Source organism: Lolium rigidum, chromosome 6 (genome assembly GCF_022539505.1).
Source record: "Lolium rigidum isolate FL_2022 chromosome 6, APGP_CSIRO_Lrig_0.1, whole genome shotgun sequence".
Classification (NCBI taxonomy): Eukaryota; Viridiplantae; Streptophyta; class Magnoliopsida; order Poales; family Poaceae; genus Lolium; species Lolium rigidum.
Window position 1 is genome coordinate 111,688,622 of NC_061513.1, and position 9,710 is coordinate 111,698,331.

The window sequence follows — 9,710 nt, forward strand, 5'->3', positions numbered from 1 at the left end:
TGTCGAAGTTCTTGCAAATCTTCCGACAAATGTCTGCTTGATGAACTCTCGAGGAGACTAGGGTCGACTAGTATTTTCTTCGAGAAGGAAGATGCAGGTGAAGCAGCGGCAGAGCAAGGAGGAGTCGAATAGTTATCAAATATTAACTGGAAAAGAAAGGCCCAGGATCAATGAAAAGCACGAAGGGAAATTTCATTACTTGCTAGAATATTTACATGGGTATTACAAAAGAAAGTTCTCCAGGAAGACTAAGTGAATAATTGTCGCCAAGGCTAAAATGGCGACAAGAGCAAAAGAAACAGAAAAGGAAACAAGGAGGCATGCAACTAGACCTCCGGCCTCGAGGAGCTAGGAGTCGAAGTTGGCTTGATCCCGAGATACGCCAAGATTTTCTTCGTATTGGGCTTGGCCGCCTTAATCAGTGACTTCCATCTCGACCGTTCTATCCGATCGTTGTCGCCAACTTTCATCCGAGCCTAGAGTTTGTTGGCTGTCAGCGAACCAGCAGCAACAGTATTTTCAACAGCCACCTTCATATTTTCATGGCGCATCTTCAGCCCAAGGTCTTCCGATGAATTGAAAAGCTTGGCAAGGTCAAGGAAAGTCGAAGGTTCCTCTTTCTTCGGGAAGAAGTAGGGGAACAACGCCGACAAACCCGCACTGGCATTGGCCACGCCTTCACGAATTTCGCGCCCATGCAATTCCAAAAGAGAGAGTGCGTCAAGGAGAGGGTCATTGACGGGATTCTCCGCATCATAATCCTGGTCCTGTTTGGGCTGCCACGTGAGACAAAACATTAGTCGAAAATCAAGATACAGGAAATGCAACAAAATAGAAGAAATTGAGGATATTACTCAGCGTACGTCGACTTTGCGACTTCAAACGCTTGATGACCCCTTGCTCACGTGCAGCCTACGCAGATTTTTGCTCGTGTAAGGCAGATTCAACATCTTTGAGCCTTTGCTGCAATTCTTCGACACTAGCGGCCTTTGCTTTGGCATCATCAGCTTCAGCTCTAGCTTCGCTAGCGGCAAGTTCAGCTTTCTTGCGAGCCGTCTCACTTTGCTCGAGTTTTCGAGCAAGTGTCTCGGCACGTTTGTTAGCCTCTGCAAGTTTTTCTGTTGAGATGTGGAAAAGAGAGAGAAGAAAGATCAAAAATAGCGACAAGCAGCAGGAGTAAAAAAAAACCAAGGAAAAACAACAAGTATAAAAGTTGTTACCTTCGGCTCGGCTGGCATACTCGCGGTACCCAATAAATTGGGACCCAATGCGGATAAGATCCTTGATCATAGGCTGTCAAAGAAGAAGAAAAGAAGGGAAAAACTTCGGCATTACAAAAAGTAAGGGTCCACAAGCAAAATAGAAGAAATATAGATCTCGATAAACTTACATCATCCAAGAGCCGCGACGAAGAGCTGCTCAATTGAGGAGGAGGCTCAACGATCATTTCAACCCTTGCCCTTTTTGGCGAAGGGACAAGGGGGCTTGAAGGAAGAATAGATGTATCAACATCCTGTTGAGGAGGCGACGATTCTTCTCCTTCAACAGGCTTCTCTGAAATAACTAAAGTGTGTGACGTGCTCGTCCGAGGAGCTACGTCACAAGTTGGTACTTCTTCCTCGTCATCACTGCGAGTAAGGAGCAATAGCATAAAAGGCAAGACAAGGAAAAACTTCGATTACAGAAATAAAGAGGAAGCCGAGGAACTTACGAGCTGACGAGGGATGCAACATAAGGATCATAAGTTGCCTTCGGAGGAGAAGGAACAACTTCTTCGGCTTTGGAAGTGCCGGAATCTTCGACATCGTTCCTCTTCCTTTTCCTTTGTGGGGAAACAGCGGGAGGAGGAGATTGAACTGACGTGGTGTCCTCGGAAGATCCCGCAGACTTTCGAGAATCCACGGGATCATTCACAAAGGACGGAGCTTCTTGATTCTCGTCAGCAACAATGCCCATTTCTTCGACTTCTCCATCCTCAGGAAGAGGAGGAAGGGAAGCCATAGTAGGGTGATCCTATAAGAGAATAGCGACAAAGGGAAAAATAGAGAGATATCAATGTAATGAGATGCAGGGAAAATTCACAACAAGATAAAAATCGAGAAGACAAAATACCTCGGGGAGAGGATTGGTGGAGTTGTAGGGTGCCACGCGACAGGAGGAAGGAATAGGATCCTTCTTACTCGGCGAGGTAATTCTTCGAATAAGCTTCTCCAAGTCCTTCACGTAAAGATCATTGGAGAGCCTATTGGCGTCATTGGCACCGCAGTACGTCCAAAGGGGATTTTTGCGAGCCCGAAGAGGCTGCACTCTAATTCTAAGAAAATAGGCAAGTGATTTGGACACCGGATAACTCTTTGCCTCGAGTATTTTGAAGTTGATGAATACGAGACATAAGAGCTTCTGTCGCCTTTCTCTCTTCTTCGGAAGCTTCGGCGTCCCAGGAGTAGCGGCGTTGAATCTTCGCGTTTCCGTCGAAGGGAACTATGTTGTGTTCCACGGAATTGGCGCTTTCTTCGTGTATATAGAGCCACCTCTTGCGCCATCCTTGGACAGTAGTCGGAAATTTGACGTCGAAATAATCGACATCGGTTCGGACACAGATAACTACGCCACCTATGTTGTAGGTGGCGTTGTGCGCGCCATTGCGGCGAAGGCAGAAAATGCGCTTCCAAAGAGCCCAATTGGGAGCGACTCCAAGGAAGCATTCACAAAGAGTGATAAAAATAGAAATATGAAGGATCGAATTGGGAGTCAGCTGGTGCAACCGAATCCCGTAAACAAAGAGAAGACCGCGGAGGAAATCATGGATTGGGGGAGAGAGGCCACGGATGAGATGATCAACGAAACTAACCCGATACTCCATTGGAGGGTTGGGATAGCTTTCTTCGCTGGGAAAGCGGATGGCGTCTTCCTTCTTCATAAGGCCAAGCCTTTTCATCGGGTTGACGTCCTGATTGGAGATTTTAGATCTCTCCCACTCAAGATCTTCAGCAGCCATCGCGGATTCTGGAGTGCTGTGGCGAGTTAGGCGCACGCGCGGTGGCATCAACGGCAATGGGCAGAGCAATGTATGTGAGTGCGGAAAAATCAGAGAGAGTTGGGCGCAGGGAAAGATTTGCGAAGAGGAACAGGTGAGCGGCGCAAGCAAGGGGATGAACGGAGGTTGAAGACAGGTTTATATAAGAATTGGGTGAAGCGGTGTGCCGTTGGATGAGGAAATCGTGTGGCGAGAATAGATCTTCTAGATACAAGGGCAAAAAAGTATTTTTACTGGGATAGGCGTTCCCGTACGTGCGCCAGAAAAAGCGGAGGACGTGTGTCCCCCACTTGCACGACGTGTCAACGTGGTGGAAACGATGGACCCACAAAACAGAAAAATCTCGACCATTGATAGAGTTGAAGAAAATTTGCCAAGGGAAAATGTGTCGACAAGAAAAATAAAAGGAGAATGGCGACAGGATGAGTTATTTACATACTTCGGGAGCCTTTGGTCAGAAACAAGTTTTTGCCCAAATGCTCGGGGGCTACTTCGATAAAGTAAAGTTTCGACTATGGCAAATATAGAAATTGTGGGAGCCTACAACCAAGCACAAGTTCTTGGTTGTAGCCTCGGGGGCTACTCCCATCGGGAGCGCTGTTCGCGCACCCGATAGATAAAAAAAAAAAAAAAAAAAGAAAAGAAAGAGAAGAAGAGAAAGATTATCGGGAGATACTGGCAATATAGCGACAAGGTGGACTAAAATGTTGAGCCTACAACCAAGCACAAGTTCTTGGTTGTAGCCTCGGGGGCTACTCCCATCGGGAACGCTGTTCGCGTGCCCGATGAAATATAAAAAGGAAGGAAAGAAAAAGAAAGATAGAACAGCAAGAGAGTATATTTCGAGTTATAATTAACTCTACATATACTCCCATCGGGAGATTAATATAAGTCATATTTGACTCGATAAAATGTGCCATTCCAACAGCCGGAAAAGCACTCGACAATATATTCTCGTAACGCCAAAGTTGCGATCAATTTCTGAATGCCGCAAATTTGCGAAGGTAAGACCCCGGATCTATTCTCGCTGGGCGTGGCATCGCCGAAGACTGCGCTCCGTTACTTTTATCCGTATCAACAGATACGAAGAAAAATCCTAACGGACGCGTTAGGTACTCGATAAATTTGACCGGGACTCGACGGAATGGTAAGACCTTAAGCGGCACCTGTCGAAGTTTACACCAGTATCCCGAGATCATGTCCAGGGACGTGATTTTGAAGTAGGTTTTTGCGGATTGCCACTAGAGCAGCTTAACTAGTACCCGATCCGTCGGATGAACTAGCCCCAACTACCAATATCCCTGTACAATATAGAATTTTATGAGAAAAGTATAAAAGTTAGAGCTTTCGGGTAAAAATAAACAGTGGAGATTTTCCCTGACTCTACGATTCAAGCAAAATCTCGGGGGCTACTGACATAGGCATCCCAAATGGGCCCGCCGAATATAGTACCCGGGGTTTATTGAAGGCCCACTACCCGAAGAATAAGAAGATTCGGAAGCCCAAGATGTATTTAAGGAAAAGATAGAGTTGTAATAGGAGATGTTATTTGTAATCTGGCGGGATGAGTTAGAAACCGTCCCGGACTCTGTAACTTGTATGAAACGAAACCCTCGGCTCCACCTCTTATATAAAGGGGGAGTCGAGGGACGAGGAGATCATCGAATCATTGTCTGCAAACCCTAGTTTTCATATTCGTCGAGTACTTTTCGGCTGAAACCTTCGAGATCTACTTGCCCTCTACTTCTAACTAAACCCTAGCCTACAATCCATAGGCATTGATAAGTTAATCCCTTGTCACCAGTCTTCTGCACAGTCGTTCAGTCTTCATATTTTCTTTTCACTCAGGTGACTGTATTAACTGCTATATTTTGCAGTCATCGCTGCCGATGGACCCACTGGATGGCACAATTCCAAGTTTTCGTGATAGGTCAGTGCCGTCAAATGTCTGTAGTTGCAAGTAAAGAGCATGTTCATCAATGAATTTTGCAGGGACTCCTGTCTATTTCACTTGTTGCGTGTCAAACAGGTGGACTCCGTTGGCTGCCCCTCCTGCCTGACGACATCTAGCTCCCACTTGACTTGCATCCGCACTGTCACAATTTATCTTTGCGACACGGTCGGCATCATCATCGAGCCTGGATTTGCCCACTTCGTTGCCTGGAGTCGCCTTTGCCGTCGTGCCCGTCGCCAACGTCCAGCAAGGTGCTCTCCTAAATCTTGATTCGATCTCTTCCCATGGTTGCTTGTTGCGCGGTGCCGTGCTTGCTTGCTGAATCGTGGAGGAGTGGGCATCCCCTCATCCCATCCTCCTTATTGGCCTCTTCATTCACCTTTTGACCATGCAGGAGGACCTCGCCGTGCTCGACAAAGCAGCACAAGATGGATTAGAAGTGCAGTGTCGCGCGTTGGTGGCCTCTGTCAGGGAGGACGCCTTGCTGTGCTACAGGTGAACCACACATCCTAGGTCTGTCTCTCCCTCATGTGTGATCTGTCCTCACATGTACACCCTCATGTGTGATCTGTCTTCACATGTACAATGAAATTTCTTTACTTCTCCCATACAAGTAGTAGACTGTAATTTGTCTACTTTGTGATCATGTGAGATATTATTAGAGATTCAGTACAATCCTCCATTTTATTTTAAATTTGACAACTCAAGTGATCTGGCTTTATTTAGTGCATGCTACAGCAGGTTTCATCAGGAACCATCGGTCCCCGTAAATTGGTTTGGCCTTTGGTCATATTTATTCAAACACTTGGAAGAGTTCTCATGTCTAATTCCATGTCAGATATAGCTGAGAAGCTACTGCAAATGAGTTCTTTAATTTAGTAAATATATTGGCTGCTCCTTCTCCCTCAATTTATTATTATGAACCTCTTAGCCACTTCACTGAATATGTGCCAAACTGTCTTTGCTATCAGTTAGGCTAAGTTCTCTATCAACCTTGTGTAACTTCGTTCATGGAAGTAAGATAAAAAAAACTGATCATGTTCCTTAATTTCTCTTGTTCTTTGGGTATGTTTGGAATATAAGACCTCTCTATCCAACTTTCATGTACCTTCGTTCATGTAAGTAGGATAGAAAAACTGATCATGTTCCTTAACTACTCTTGTTCTTTTGGTGTGTTTAATATAAGATCCTTCTGTTTGGTTTCTCTGAAATCTTCAGCCATCCCTTTTTCTTTTAGTCATCGTGGTGTCTTTGATGCATCTTTTCGTTATTTCTGGCCAGGTGGTCACTGCAAAAAGATTTTCTGAGCTCAAGCCCAAAACAAATGTCAATGGAAAATCTCATACAATTTCTGAAAAACAAAGTTTGATTTTTTTTAAATGTCTATTCGAATTTTGGGTGGATTGTTGTGCTCATACAACCGCGATAACATCATGTTTTCATGTGCAACAATTCCTTATGAATCAATCTGTTTTCCTTTAGGCGGTGGTTCTCTAGCTTTCAAGTTTCAACAAGGCTTCGACCTCATCCACGAAAAAGTGAGAAATTAGGAATTGTATCCTAGGTTGGACGAACTGACCTTTGCTTAAGATACATGGTGTGGCCGGTTAAGTTGGCATAGAGCACCTAATAAAAATGTTCCTAGACCATGTTTGGTCACTGTGCTGGACCTTTGCGTTTGGACTCCCAAGATATATATGCACTGTTAAGAAACAGGGTTCACAGACCAAAGGCTAAGATATTGTTTTGTCTAGACAGTGTCCCTCCTTAGTATTCATGTGACCTGGTAGCTATACAATCTGTCATTTTGTACAAGTCATGGATACCTGCATGATGAGTTCATTTGTATGTTGTCTGTACTCAACCTGCTTATTTCTTACTGCTTTCGTAATTGCCATATCGACTTGCTTCAGCTGTGATGATGATTTTAACTTTTTAAGGAACCACCGGCATCATCTGCCACGGCTCAGCTAAGGTAAATTACTTGTGTGCTAGGTACATCGCTGATGATTATTTGTACCAGGTCTGCTTATTTTTAATGGTTAGCTTAACTGCTCGATTCACCTGTGATTGATGATCCAGATGAACCATGCCATCAACTACCACTGTATTGGGTGGGATGAATGAGTAAGATGGAGATATCGCCCTCCACTAGGTGATGCAAGCTTACATTAGTATCACAAAATGTTCATTCTTACTACTCACTTTGTTTCCTCGACAATGTTCCTTTATAACCGGAGGGCTTTCGTTTTCTTAAGAAAATAAGAAGTTGTTCTTTGGCTCAATGTACTTTTCAGAATCTGGCTTCAGCGAGGTTGATCGATTCCTCGAGTACCTTGGTCAAGAACCCGACCGAATATTATGGAAAGTGTGCTTGACGATGAATTCATGTATGTTACAAATGGCTGCCTTGCAATCTATTATGTTGGTCTGAAAATGAGAACCATCATGTCGAGCATTCCCTCCATCACCATCACCAATGTATATATAAATGTATGAATGGCAGTCTTCTTTGTTGTTTGTCCATGTTGCTTGCTGGAACTGTCTACCCTAAAAGACTTCATGCATGTAAATCTATCTATGTGGGAGCAATTTGCTTTGCTCTAGACCTAAAATAGGCACTACTGTGTAATTTATTTTGAGGGACAACTATATGTAATATGTTTCCATTCTCTACATCTATTCAGAAGATAACTAATTATCTGATGTATTTTGTTAGATAAGCTTTCATTTTCTTTAGTTCGTATTGTAAATAATTGTCAATCTATAGTGATTTTCTTTTAACCTTGGCTATCATGTGTGCAATTGCTTATCATCCTTAGCCGGTACTTCTTTTATCTATCAAGTAGTATGTATAGTAGTTTGTTTTTCTCCTATGATTAATGTGTATAGTTTGATATTGCATTCAATAAGTTATTTATTTCCCACCTATACAAGAGTTCCACGGGATCGTGCGCCAAGGCGCACATCATTTTAAGTATAACTGAGTTACTACTGACTACATACTGTTTGGAAAAATAGCAAATATTTATTTTATGGGCAACAACTTCTAATATACCCTCTGCGAAAGGTGTTTCTGATATCTTACATGTGCAATTGAACCAGTGTTGTTCCTTTGCTCTATGTACCATCATATTTGAGAAGTTTTCCCATTTGATGTGATCGTGTTACCTTACTGGTAGGGCAATTGAGCTTAGAATTATTGAAGATTGATTTTCCCCATCATTTAAAAATACTACTTAAACTACATGGTGTTAGTTGTTGATTGAGTATTAGATATAGTTCGCTGTGATTCACTCATCCGATACTCTGCCCCATAGTATGTTTGTGCAGTAGACCTAATCATGCTACTTGAAAATCTAATCGTTTCTCTTTTGGTCCATACAATCAATGATGAGAGGTCCATTAATGTATAGTTAGTCCATATAACCTGCTGACTTGGCATATGAACCACAAATGCTTTAATATTTACTATGTCTCTGCTAGGTATTACATTTTTTATCCACCATCTACTCTACAATTACAGTACCATGGAGGGTAGAGATGAACTGCCTGTACACATGCAACGGCGTGGGACTCCTTGGCTTATACGAAGGAACAGTATATCTCTTTGTACCCAAATAATGTTATTCTTAGTTATCTTGAGCTACTACTCTTTAACATGTCGTCTATTGGTCTGTTTGTTTCCGAGAAGAAAGACTTGCGGTGCCACACGTTTCCTCTGCCCGTGGTGCAGCTAACCGAAAAGAACGTAGGCTGATCATTGATTCAAAACGTGCTAGCTTTAAAGATGGTGTTACCATCGTTCCTTAACACATTGTTTTTGGTTCTTCTTGAGATACGTCGATTAGTTGTATTTACCTTCTTTTCTCTCTAGATCATGTTTTACATGTTACGATGCCTTCGGTTCATCACATCGAAACCAATGAACAGTCGGTTGAACTGACGGATAACATATTTGCCAAGGATACACCAGTTATACCACAAGCAGTACTCGAACATCTGTCTACACTAAGTGATAAATAGTAGGTACTTCTTCACCGATCAGTTTTGCATTTGTTCAACATGACTTAACAAAAGATATACTTGCAGATATGGAACAAATCCTGTCGAAGACGTGCCTAATGCCGATGACAAGAAAAACATCAGTTGATTCCCCGTTAGGTGAGTATGAACCGTTCATGTTAAAATGATGCCAACTCTATATTGCTTACCGTCAACTCGGACCTCATGTTAGTTGTTACGTAAATTACTTTTCAGGAAAGTTGTCTAATAGGTGACACGAGTCACCGATAGTTCTCTTCCAGCTATCTAGGTGTTGTAGAATCTTACGGTTCCACTCTTCTCTTTTGCTATGTATTGTACATATGAATCAAGCGTACGATGCAATACCTGTCTTCTGCATCTCTTCTAGCTGGTGGACCCTTCCGTGTCCTTCGTTCTGTACAATTGCTTTTGCTTTATGTTGCTATCTCCACTCTTAGTTCTACTTATTTGTAGTTTCTACTAGCTGCCATACTTGGTTTGGAGGAAAGACTTTGTACTCAAATAGATTATCATATTGGCAACTTTTTTCATCACACTTACAAGTCCGGCTGTGCATAACCGAACTGAAACCGAAAACCGAACCGGAAAAAACCGAACCGAAATTAATTTTCAGTTTTTATGGTTTTATGGTTAGGTTTCAGTTAGTAAAACATCAAACCGAAAGAATTTCGG

General features: G+C 42.9%; 1 long non-coding RNA gene across 1 annotated transcript; it reads left to right on the top strand.

The window, feature by feature from the left end:
• Positions 1–8,927: 8,927 nt before the first annotated feature.
• Positions 8,928–9,404, top strand: LOC124659105. The gene is made up of 3 exons (XR_006989449.1): positions 8,928–9,016; positions 9,084–9,155; positions 9,252–9,404. It is a non-coding gene; the product is annotated as an uncharacterized LOC124659105 (long non-coding RNA).
• Positions 9,405–9,710: the final 306 nt, after the last annotated feature.